This window comes from Rhinoraja longicauda, chromosome 26 (assembly GCF_053455715.1).
Source record: "Rhinoraja longicauda isolate Sanriku21f chromosome 26, sRhiLon1.1, whole genome shotgun sequence".
NCBI classification, from domain to species: domain Eukaryota; kingdom Metazoa; phylum Chordata; class Chondrichthyes; order Rajiformes; family Arhynchobatidae; genus Rhinoraja; species Rhinoraja longicauda.
The window spans coordinates 31,604,528-31,615,653 of NC_135978.1; the positions used below are offsets into that span (position 1 = coordinate 31,604,528).

The 11,126-nt window shown below is 49.8% G+C and overlaps 1 protein-coding gene across 3 annotated transcripts in view; it reads right to left on the reverse strand.

The window, feature by feature from the left end:
• cuedc1b (CUE domain containing 1b) overlaps positions 1 to 11,126 on the reverse strand; it is a 93,518-nt gene that overhangs the window by 61,431 nt on the left and 20,961 nt on the right. Inside the window, exon 1 of one of the 3 annotated variants that reach the window (XM_078422242.1) lies at positions 7,602 to 7,767. The exons of the other annotated variants lie outside the window; for them this stretch is intronic. The gene's annotated coding sequence lies outside the window, so the exon portion shown is untranslated. Of the gene's footprint in view, positions 1 to 7,601; positions 7,768 to 11,126 lie in introns of those variants that run through there. 3 annotated transcript variants of the gene reach the window in all.

Consider the following 11,126-nt stretch of genomic DNA (forward strand, 5'->3'; position numbering starts at 1 on the left):
AGATTTACAGACAGTGCCTTGCAGTAATAGCATTAGTTTTAACATCAGTGTGTTTGAAAGCCTGTTGTTCCCAGTCCCTCTCTGCTCCAGCGAGCAGGCCAGACACACGGAGCCTGCGGTCTGCAGCAAGGATCGCTGCCTCCGTCATGGAGGCACGGTGGCGCAGCGGTAGAGTTGCTGCCTCACAGCGCCAGAGACCCAGGTTCGATCCCGACCGCGGGTACTGCCTGTACGGAGTTTGTACCTTCTCCCCGTGACCTGCGTGGGCTTTCTCTGGTCTCCTCCCACACTCCAAAGACGTGCGGGTTTGTATGTTAATTGGCTTGGAAAATTTGTAAATTGTCCCTGGTGTGTGTGGGATGGTGTTAGTGTGTTGGGATCGCCGGTCGACACGGACACGATGGGCCAAAGAGCCTGTTTCTGTGCTGTATCTCTAAACTAAACTAAACTAAAGTAAAAAGATTCCGTCGGTTCAAATCTTCAAGAGCAAGAAATCACTGCACACCCAGATTATGTTGAGGGATCTTAGAAAGAAACTTAGTCTTCTTTATCACTGGAAATAAAGAGCCCACAGGCAGGACTACCGTCAGTGTTGGCTCAGCAGTCAGAGAGGCATTAACATGGGCACTCCAACAGCAACACACACAGTTTCTTCCCAGCAGTTAACAGGCAGCTGAACCATCCCACCACAACCAGAGAACAGTGCTGAACTACTATCTACCTCAATGATGACCCTCGGACTATCCTTGATCAGACGTTGCTGGCTTTTCCTTGCAATAAACGTCATTCCCTTATCCTGCATCTGCACACTATAAATGGCTCGACTGTAATCATGTATTAGACAATAGACAACGGGTGCAGGAGGAGGCCATTCGGCCCTTTGAGCCAGCACCACCACTCCATATGATCATGGCTGATCATTCTCAATCAGTACCAATCAGTTCCTGCCCTCTCCCCATATTGTCTTTCCGCTGGCTGGTTAGCATGCAACAAAAGCTTTTCACTGTACCTCAGTACACGTGACAATAAACAAAACTAAACAAAACAATGGGAAGAGTTCATGGACAATATGGTTTGGGTTCAGAAGGGAATTATATGTTCATTTTATTCTCTATAAGACCATCAGTCAGAGGGGCAGAATTAGGCCATTCAGCCCATCGTCTACTCCGCCATTCACTCATGGCTGATCTATCTCTCCCTCTAGACCCTATTTTCCTACCTTCTCCTCATAACCTTTACTAATCAAGGATTTATAAAGCTCTGGTTTATAATTACCCAATGACTTGGCCTCCTCATGGTCTCTCTTTACTCTCCATTCACTTTCTCTATTCTCTCTCTCCCTCTGCCTTCCTCTCTCTTCCTTTGCTCTCGCGCACGCACTCTCTTTCTCTATGCCTTTTCTAGCAATCTCTCGCTCTCACCCTGCCTTTTCTCACTCTCTTTTCTCACACACTCTCTCTTTTACTCACTCTCTCCTTTCTCGCACTCTCTCTCTTTTATCGCACTCTCTCTCTCTCTCTTTTCTCACACTTCTCGCATTGTCTCTCCCTCTTTTCTTGCACTCTCTCTTCCCGCATCCTCTCTTTTCTCACGCACGCAATCTCTCTCTCTCTCTCTCTCTCTGCCTTTTGCCTTTCTCTCTCTCGTTGTGTTACGGCTTGGTGTGAGTCTGGACCTCTGCCTTGCCGGCCCGTTGGGGGCTGGAGGTGTTTGGTGCAGAGAGCCCCCCTCCCCCCTCCCCCCTCCCCCTCTCCCCACAGACTGGCCACATCTGTCCTTGGCCACCCTGGTTCACTCTCACACCTCCCGCACTTTGACATGAACATCCCACAGGGCCCTTTATGCCCTTTCATTGATCCTCATCGCCACTGCACACAGTCTGCTAACCTGCTCCCCCGTCACGCTCCTCATTCCCATATGTTCCCTGTAGGAGACCAGGGAACAAGTTATTGGAGCAGAATTAGGCCATTCGGCCCATCGAGTCTACTCGCCATTAAATCATGGCTGATCTCAATGTTCCCAATGTTGGGCGAGTCCAGAACCAGGGGCCACGCAGTCTTAGAATAAAGGGGAGGCCATTTAAAACTGAGGTGAGAAGAAACTTTTTCACCCAGAGAGTTGTGAATTTGTGGAATTCTCTGCCACAGAGGGCAGTGGAGGCAAAATCACTGGATGGATTTAAGAGAGAGTTAGGTAGAGCTCTAGGGGCTAGCGGAATCAAGGGATAGGGGAAGAATTTGGGCACAGATTACTGATTGTGGATGATCAGCCACGATCACAATGAATGGCGGTGCTGGCTCGAAGGGCCGAATGGCCTCCGCCTGCACCTATTTTCTATGTTTCTATCTCTGCCTCCTAATCCCATTTTCCTGCCTTTGCCCCATAACCCTTGACACCGTTCTAATCAAGAATTTGTCTATCTCTGCCTCAAAAATATCCACTGACTTGGCCTCCACAGAAGTCGTCAAGAAGAAGTCCACAGATTAACTACCCTCTGACTAAAGAAGTTCCTCCTCACCTCCTTTCTAAACGATCGCCCTTTAATTCTGAGGCTGTGACCTCTGGTCCTAAACTCTCCCACCAGTGGAAACATCTCTCCCACCAGTGGAAACATCTCTTCCACCAGTGGAAACATCTCTTCCACCAGTGGAAACATCCCCCCCCCCCCCCCCCCCCACTTCCACCTACATCCCTTCCTCTAGCTTCACATTTTGCCCCTCCTCTCTCACCAACGTCTACAGATGCGCCACAGAGAGAATACTGTCGGGTTGCATCACAGCGTGGTTTGGGAACAGCTCTGCCCGACGGCAAGAAATTGCAGAGAGTTGTAGATGTCGCCAAGACCAGACCCCCCACCACTGACTCCATCTACACCTCGGCAAGGCCAGCAGCAGAAAACAAGGACCAGGCTCACCCCGGCCACTCCCTCTTCTCCCCTCTCCCATCAGGCAAGATGTGCAGAAGTGTGAAAACGCACACCTCCAGATTCAGGGACAGTTTCTTCCCGGCTGTTATCGGGTAACTGAACCATCCTCTCACCAACTAGAGAGGGTCCTGAACTACCACCTACCTCATTGGAGACTCTCAGACAATCTTTATTGGACTTTACTGGACTTTATGTTGTACTGTGTTATTCCCTTTATCCAGTATCTGTACACTGTGGGCAGCTCGATTGTCAGCATGTTATCAGGCAACTGAACCATCCTCTCACCAACTAGAGACCGGTCCTGACCTCCCATCTACCTCATTGGAGACCCTCGGACGATCTTTAATCGGACTTTGTCTTGTGCTAAATATTATTCCCTTTATGCTGTATCTTTAGAAGGATGAGAGGAGATCTTATCGAAACGTATAAGATTATTAAGGGGTTGGACACGTTAGAGGCAGGAAACATGTTCCCGATGTTGGGGGAGTCCAGAACAAGGGGCCACAATTTAAGAATAAGGGGTAGGCCATTTAGAACGGAGATGAGGAAAAACATTTTCAGTCAGAGAGTTGTGAATCTGTCTCAGAAGGTAGTGGAGGCCAATTCTCTGAATGCATTCAAGAGAGAGCTAGATAGAGCTCTTAAGGATAGCGGAGTCAGGGGGTATGGGGAGAAGGCAGGAACGGGGTACTGATTGAGAATGATCAGCCATGATCACATTGAATGGCGGTGCTGGCTCGAAGGGCCGAATGGCCTCCTCCTGCACCTATTGTCTATTACACTAAATGGCTCGATTGGAAGCATGTATGGTCTTTCCGCTGACAGGTTGGCACGCAACAAATGCTTTCCCCTGTACCTTGGTACATGTGACAATAAACTAAAGTAAACGACTGCTGACGAAGCGGTGAACAGCTCGGACCCTCCACTGCAAACTCCCACGGGGACTCTGTAAACCAAACCTTTGACACCCAAACTAATCAAGAATCCATCAATCTCTGCCCACGCCTGAAAATACAAGGAAACCAGAGAAATTACAGCCAGCTCCTCACAAAAACATAGAACAGTACAGCACAGGAACAGGCCCTTCGGCCCACAATGTCTGTGCCCAACATGATGCCAAGCCCAACTCTTATCTGCTGCACGTGATCCATTCCCTGCATATCCATGTGCCTGTCCATGTGCCTGTCTTAAACGCCACTATCGTATCTGCCTCCACCACCTCCTCCGGCCGCACGTTCCAGGCACCCACCACCCTCTGTGTAAAACAACTTGCCCCCCACATCTGCTGTAAACTTCACCCCTCTTACCTTACAGCTCTGCCATCTAGTATTTGATTATTCCATCCTGGGAGAAAGGTTCTGACTGTCTACCCTATCTGTGCCTCTCATCATTTTATACACTTCTATCAGGTCTCCCCACAACCTCCAGCGTTCCAGGGAAAACGTTCCAGGTCTGTCCAACCTCTCCCTGTGGCTAATGCCCTCTAATCCAGGCATCATCTGGTCAACCTCCTCCGTACCGTCTCCAAAGCCTCCACATCCTTGCTGTAATGGGGGTGACCAGAACTGCACGCAATACTCCAAATGCAGCCTGACCAAAGTCCCATAGACCTGCATCCTGACTCTTGTACTCAATGCCCGACCAATGAAGGCAAGAACACCATAGGCCTTCTTTACCCACCTACTAATGGGCCAATGGAATGGGCCAGTAATCTTTATGCACGGGACTGTTTAGTTTAGAGATACAGCGTGGAAACAGGCCCTTTGACCCACCCAGTCCACACCGACCAGCGATCATCCTATGTACTAGTTCTATCCTGCACACTGGGAACCATTTACAATTTTACCAAACCAATTAACCTACAAACCTGCACGTCTTTGGAGCGTGGGAGGAAACCGGAGCACCCGGAGAAAACCCACGCAGGTCACAGGGAGAATGCGCAAACTTACAACATAGAACAGTACAGCACGATGGTGCAGCGGTAGAGTTGCTGCCTTACGGCACACGAGACCCGGGTTCGATCCTGACTACAGGCGCTGTCTGTACGGAGTTTATACGTTCTCCCCGTAACCGCGTGAGATTTGTCCGGGTGCTCCGGTTTCCTCCCACACTCCGAAGACGTACAGGTTTGTAGATTAATTGGCTTCGGTAAATTTGTAAAATGGTCCCACGTGTGTGTAGGTCCGTATACGGGTTGATCGCTGGTCGACGTGGACTCGGTTGGCAGTCCGGCCTGTTTCCGTGCTGTATCTCCAATCCAAACTAAAACTAAAATTGTCTTTACTATAAACAAGTATCATAACAACATTTAAAAGATATTTGTACCTGTATATGGATAGGAAAGCTTCAGGAATACATGGGCCAAAAGCAGGCAGGTGGGATTAGGTCAGATGGGGCCTTTTGGTCAGCATGGGGAAGTTGGGCTGAAGGGCCTGTTTCGTGCTGAATGACACTATTAAACTCAGCTGGTCAGGCTGTGTCTGAAAGTCCTTCCCCTCTCTCCCTCCTCCACCCCTCACCATACCCCAGTTCCAATGTTCACATTAGGGTTGCCAACTGTCCCGTATTAGCCGGGACATCCATATTATGGGCTAAATTGGTTTGTCCTTGTCCCTTATTTGGCCCAGGGGCCGCTGTCGGCCGGGGCACTGTAGGCTAACAGAGTGTGTTCGGGGAGCGGGACCGAGTGTGTTCGCCTAACGGAGGTTGCGTAGCAACCCGTCCTCCCGGCCCGGGCGGCTGCCATTAGTGGAGCGGGAGCACGTGGTCGCTGGCTGGGTGAGGTCACGTGGGGCACGGAGCGGCGAGGTCACCTTGTCCCGTATTTGGGAGTGAGATAGTTGGCACCCCTAGTTCACACCCTTGTATCCCTCTTGTTATCACACCTTCCCCAGCCAACAATGGGCCATTGTGGGCTCCACCCTTCCTGGGTCATCTGCGGCCAGCCCGGATCTGTTCTGGCCTTTCCTCACTTCCAGTTTATTTTCCACCCACCTGTCAACTCTACTTTCAGTCTGAGTAGACATACCCGAGTGGAGGAATACCTCTCCAGTCCATATCTCTCGTTTCCCTTTCCCCTGACTCTCAGTCTGAAGAAGGGTCCCGACCCGAAACATCGCCGATTCTTTTACTCCAGGGATGATGCCTGACCCGCTGAGTTACTCCAACATTGTGTCTATCTTTGGTATTAACCAGCATCTGCAGTTCACAAGTTTTAGGAGCAGAGGCCATTCAGCCCATCAGGTTTACTCCGCCATTCAATCATGCCTGCTCTATCTCTCCCTCTCAACCTCATTCTCTTGCCTTCTCCCCATAACCCCTGACACCCGTACTAATCAAGACTCTGTCAATCTCTGCCTTAAAAATATCCATTGACTTGGCCTCCACAGCCGACTGTGGCGAAGAAGTCCACAGATTCACCACCCTCTGAATAAAGAAATTCCCCCTCATCTCCTTCCTAAAGGAGCGTCCTTTTGTTCTGAGGTTGTGACCTCTGGTCTTAGACTCTCCAGCAAATGGAAACATCCTCTCCACATCCACTCTATCCAGGCCTTTCACCATTCGCTAAGTTTCAATGAGGCCCCCCCTCATTCTTCTAAACTCCAGCGAGTACAGGCCCAGTACCGACAAACGCTCATCATAAGTTAACCCACTCATTCCTGGGATAATTCTAGTAAACCTCCTCTGGACCCTCTCCAGAGCCAGCACATCCTTCCTCAGATATGGCGCCCAAAACTGCTCACAATATTCCAAATGTGTCTGACCTGTGCCCTATAAAGCCTCAGCATTACATCCCTGTTTTTGTATCCCAGCCCTCTTGCCTTCGTTACTACTGATTCGATTTGCAAATTAACTTTTTGGGAATCTGGCACCAGCACTCCCAAGTCCCTTTGCACCTCATAGAAACATGCAGGAGAAGGCCATTCGGCCCTTCGAGCCAGCATTCAATCTGATCATCCAAAATCAGTACCCTATTCCTGCGTTCTCCCCATATCCTGTAGTTCCTTCTTTTACACTTGCGAAGGTCTGCCTTAACTTCAGATCTTGTGCTGAAGTTGTTGTTCTAGCTTCAAAGTGACCTTGTAGTCTCATTCATATTCATATATATATACAGCCGGAAACAGGCCTTTTCAGCCCACCAAGTCCGTGCCGCCCAGCGATCCCCGTACATTAACACTATCCTACACCCACTAGGGACAATTTTTACATTTACCCAGCCAATTAACCTACATACCTGTACGTCTTTGGAGTGTGGGAGGAAACCGAAGATCTCGGAGAAAACCCACGCAGGTCACGGGGAGAACGTACAAACTCCTTACAGTGCAGCACCGAACCTCAGTAGTCAGGATCGAACCTGAGTCTCCGGCGCTGCATTCGCTGTAAAGCAGCAACTCTACCGCTGCGCCACCGTCATTGTCTGTAACTGGTTTTCACCTAGCCCACAGCTAACAGTGGCTTGCTTCCCTTATCATCATCATTTTCTTGCATATCTTTCACTCATTTGTTCTACTTCACCATCTATATCTCTCGTTTATAGACACAAAAAGCTGGAGTTACTCAGCGGGACAGGCAGCCTCTCTGGAGAGGAGGAATGGGTGAGGTTTTGGGTGGAGGCCCTTCTTCCTGCAGAACTCTCGTGGGAGAGAGGAGGACAACGTCTTCAAGGCGTACATACCTTGAGGAGATTTCGCAGTGGAGCAATGTCTCCCCACAGTCTACATCCGTCGTTCCCCTCTCCCTGACTTCCAGCCTGAAGAGGTTTCCCGACCCGAAGCGTCGCCCATTCCTTTCCTCCAGAGACGCTGCCTGACCTGCTGAGTTCCTCCAGCTTTTTGTGTCTGCCGTCTTGTGCTGAGAATGTGGCTGTGTGTTGATCATGGGGTGCAAGGACATTCCTAGCCTGCAGATTACTGTGCAGCTCTTGGCGCGAGGAACACAAGTGGTGTTTTCTCTGGGCTAATTAGTCAAGAGGAAGCCTTGCAGGCTGCCAGGGCGTTCACAGTGAATTGAAGTCGTCAGATCTCCAAACCGAAGCACGGGAATGCAATTCACCCGCGGCATAAAGTGTAAGGAAAGTGTTTGATGGGGAGTGGGCTCCAGTTCAGAGAAACCTTTCCCCACAAATGTAGCCCGAGTTTGGAGAACCAGATAATCAGTTCCTCCGTCTCGCCCGCCGGCCCTTCAACACTGCTCCACAGTCCTGCATGGTGGCACAGCGGGTAGAGCCGCTACCTCACAGCGCCACAGGCCCCCGGTCCGATCCCGTCTGTGTGCAGTTGTCTGATGAAGGGCCCCAGCCCGAAACGTCGCCTGTCCGCTTTCTCCTGAGATGCTGCCTGGCCCGCTGAGCTACTCCAGCACTCTGTGTCTATCTTCGGTACAAATCAACACCTGCAGTTCTGTGTTTCTACGTGTCCCCTCTAAACCTATCCTGCGTTAGACACAAAATGCTGGAGTAACTCAGCGGGTCGGGCAGCGTCTCTGGAGAGAAGGAATGGGCGACGTTTCGGGTCGAGACCCTTCTTCAGACTGATGTCAGGGGAACCCGCCCCGAAACGTCACCCATTCCTTCCCTCCAGAGATGCTGCCTGACCCGCTGAGTTACTCCAGCATTTTGTGTCTCCCATCGATTTAAACCAGCATCCGCAGTTTTTGTTCCTATACTTTTGTGTCTGTCCATCTTCAGAGGGGTATGAGCTAAACACAGGCAGTTGGGACTGGTGCAGATGGGGCATGTTGGACGGTGTGGGCAAGTTGGGCTGAAGGGCCTGTTTCCACTCTGTGTGACTATATGATGCCAACATCTTGTCCAACAAACAGCAACAACATCACAGGCTTCTTATCGAGTCCACATCACAAGATTAGAAATTGTTCAGCCTGAGCTATCAGTGCACTGGGCTCCTGTTGCTTTGGGCTGTCAGCCTGGGTTTTGTGTCCATTTCCAAGTGGGAAATAGATGCACAATATTAGTTCTAGTTTAGAGATACAGCGCGGAAACAGGCCCTTCGACCCACCGAGTCCGCACCGACCAGCAATCCCTGCACATTAACACTACTCTACACACCAGGGACAATTTACAATTATATCTAGCCAATTAACCTACAAACCTATACATCTTTGGAATGTGGGAGGAAACCGGAGCACCCGGACAAAATCCACGCAGGTCACGGGGAGAACGTACAAACTCATTACAGACAGACCCACAATCATACAGGCCCACCGGAAATTGGAGGAACAGCACCTCATATTTCGCCTGGGCAGTTTGCAGCCCAGTGGTATGAACATCGACTTCTCCAACTTTAGATAGTTCCTCTGTCCCTCTCTTCCCCTCCCCCCTTCCCAGATCTCCCTCTATCTTCCTGTCTCCACCTATATCCTTCCTTTGTCCCGCCCCCCTGACATCAGTCTGAAGAAGGGTCTCGACCCGAAACGTCACCCATTCCTTCTCTCCCGAGATGCTGCCTGACCTGCTGAGTTACTCCAGCATTTTGTGAATAAATACCTTCGATTTGTACCAGCATCTGCAGTTATTTTCTTACACTGACAGCACCCGTAGTCAGGATTGAACTCAGGTCTCTGCCGCTGTGAGGCAGCAACTCTACTGCTGCACCACCGTGCAAAACTAGAAACTAGAAACTATTACTAGAAAGAAATTCTTCAACAAAACAAGATGCTCCCATCCCACGCACCAGCGGCTTGACCTAACTCACTGACTTCAAAGTGATTGCTTTTCATGGATGTAATAATGTCACTGGTTTTAATAAGCTTTATTCAAGTCACTTAAATGTGTTAGCAATCCCATCTAACACACACTGCCAGACTCAGCTCACAATCTGCGGATCAAAGCCCCCGCGCCTGTATCCACCCATCACTCGCCAGGCTTTGTCCCGCCACCAACTCTCTTCCAGCTTTCTCCCCCCTACTTTAATCAGTCTGAAGAAGGGTTCCAACCCCGACCCACGTTCTCCAGAAATGCTGCCCGACCCTGCTGAGTTACTCCAGCACTTACAATCACAGACCCTTCGGCCCAAAGCGTCCATGCTGACCAAGATGTCCCAACTACACTAGTCCCTCAGGTAGCTCGTTCCATACACCCCACCCTATCTATCAGAGGATCAGTGAGTTTACTCCGGGTGCTCCGGTTTCCTCCCACAAATTAGACCACATGGTATTGGGGGGAGGTATTGACATGGATAGAGAACTGGTTGGCAGACAGGAAGCTAAGAGTAGGAATTTACAGGTCCTTTTCAGAATGGCAGGCAGTGACTAGTGGGGTGCCGCAAGGCTCGGTCCTGGGAACGCAGTTATTTACAATATATATTAACGATTTAGACGAGGGAATTAAATGTGACATCTCCAAGTTTGCGGATGACACAAAGCTGGGTGGCAGTGTGAGCTGTGAGGAAGATGCTATGAGGCTGCAGGGTGACTTGGATAGGTTGTGTGAGTGGGCGGATGCATGGCAGATGCAGTATAATGTGGATACATGTGAGGTTATCCACTTTGGTGGCAAGAACAGGAAGGCAGATTATTATCTGAATGGTGTCAGATTAGGAAAAGGGGAGGTGCAACGAGACCTGGGTATCCTTGTACATCATTCACTGAAAGTAAGCATGCAGGTACAGCAGGCAGTGAAGAAAGCTAATGGCATGTTGGCCTTCATTGCGAGTGGATTTGAGTTTAGGGGCAAGGAGGTCCTACTGCAGTTGTACAGGTCCCTCCCTGGTGAGACTGCACCTGGAGTATTGTGTGCAATTTTGGTCTCCTAGTTTGAGGAAGGACATTATTGCCATTGAGGGAGTGCAGCGTAGGTTCACCAGGTTAATTCCCGGGATGGCGGGGACTGACATATGATGAAAGAATGGGTCGACTGGGCTTGTATTCGCTTGGAATTTAGAAGGATGAGAGGGGATCTTATCGAAACATATAAAATTCTTAAAGGATTGGTCAGGCTAGATGCAGAGAAAATGTTCCCCCATGTTGGGGGAATCCAGGACAGTTTAAGAATAAGGGGTAGGCCATTGTGGACTGAGATGAGGAAATATTTTTTCACCCAGAGAGTTGTGAATCTGTTGAATTCTCTGCCACAGAAGGCAGTGGAGACTAATTCACTGGATGTTTTTACGAGAGAGTTAGATTTAGCTCTTCAGGCTTAAGGAATCAAGGGATATGGGGAAAAAGCAGGAACGGGATACTGATT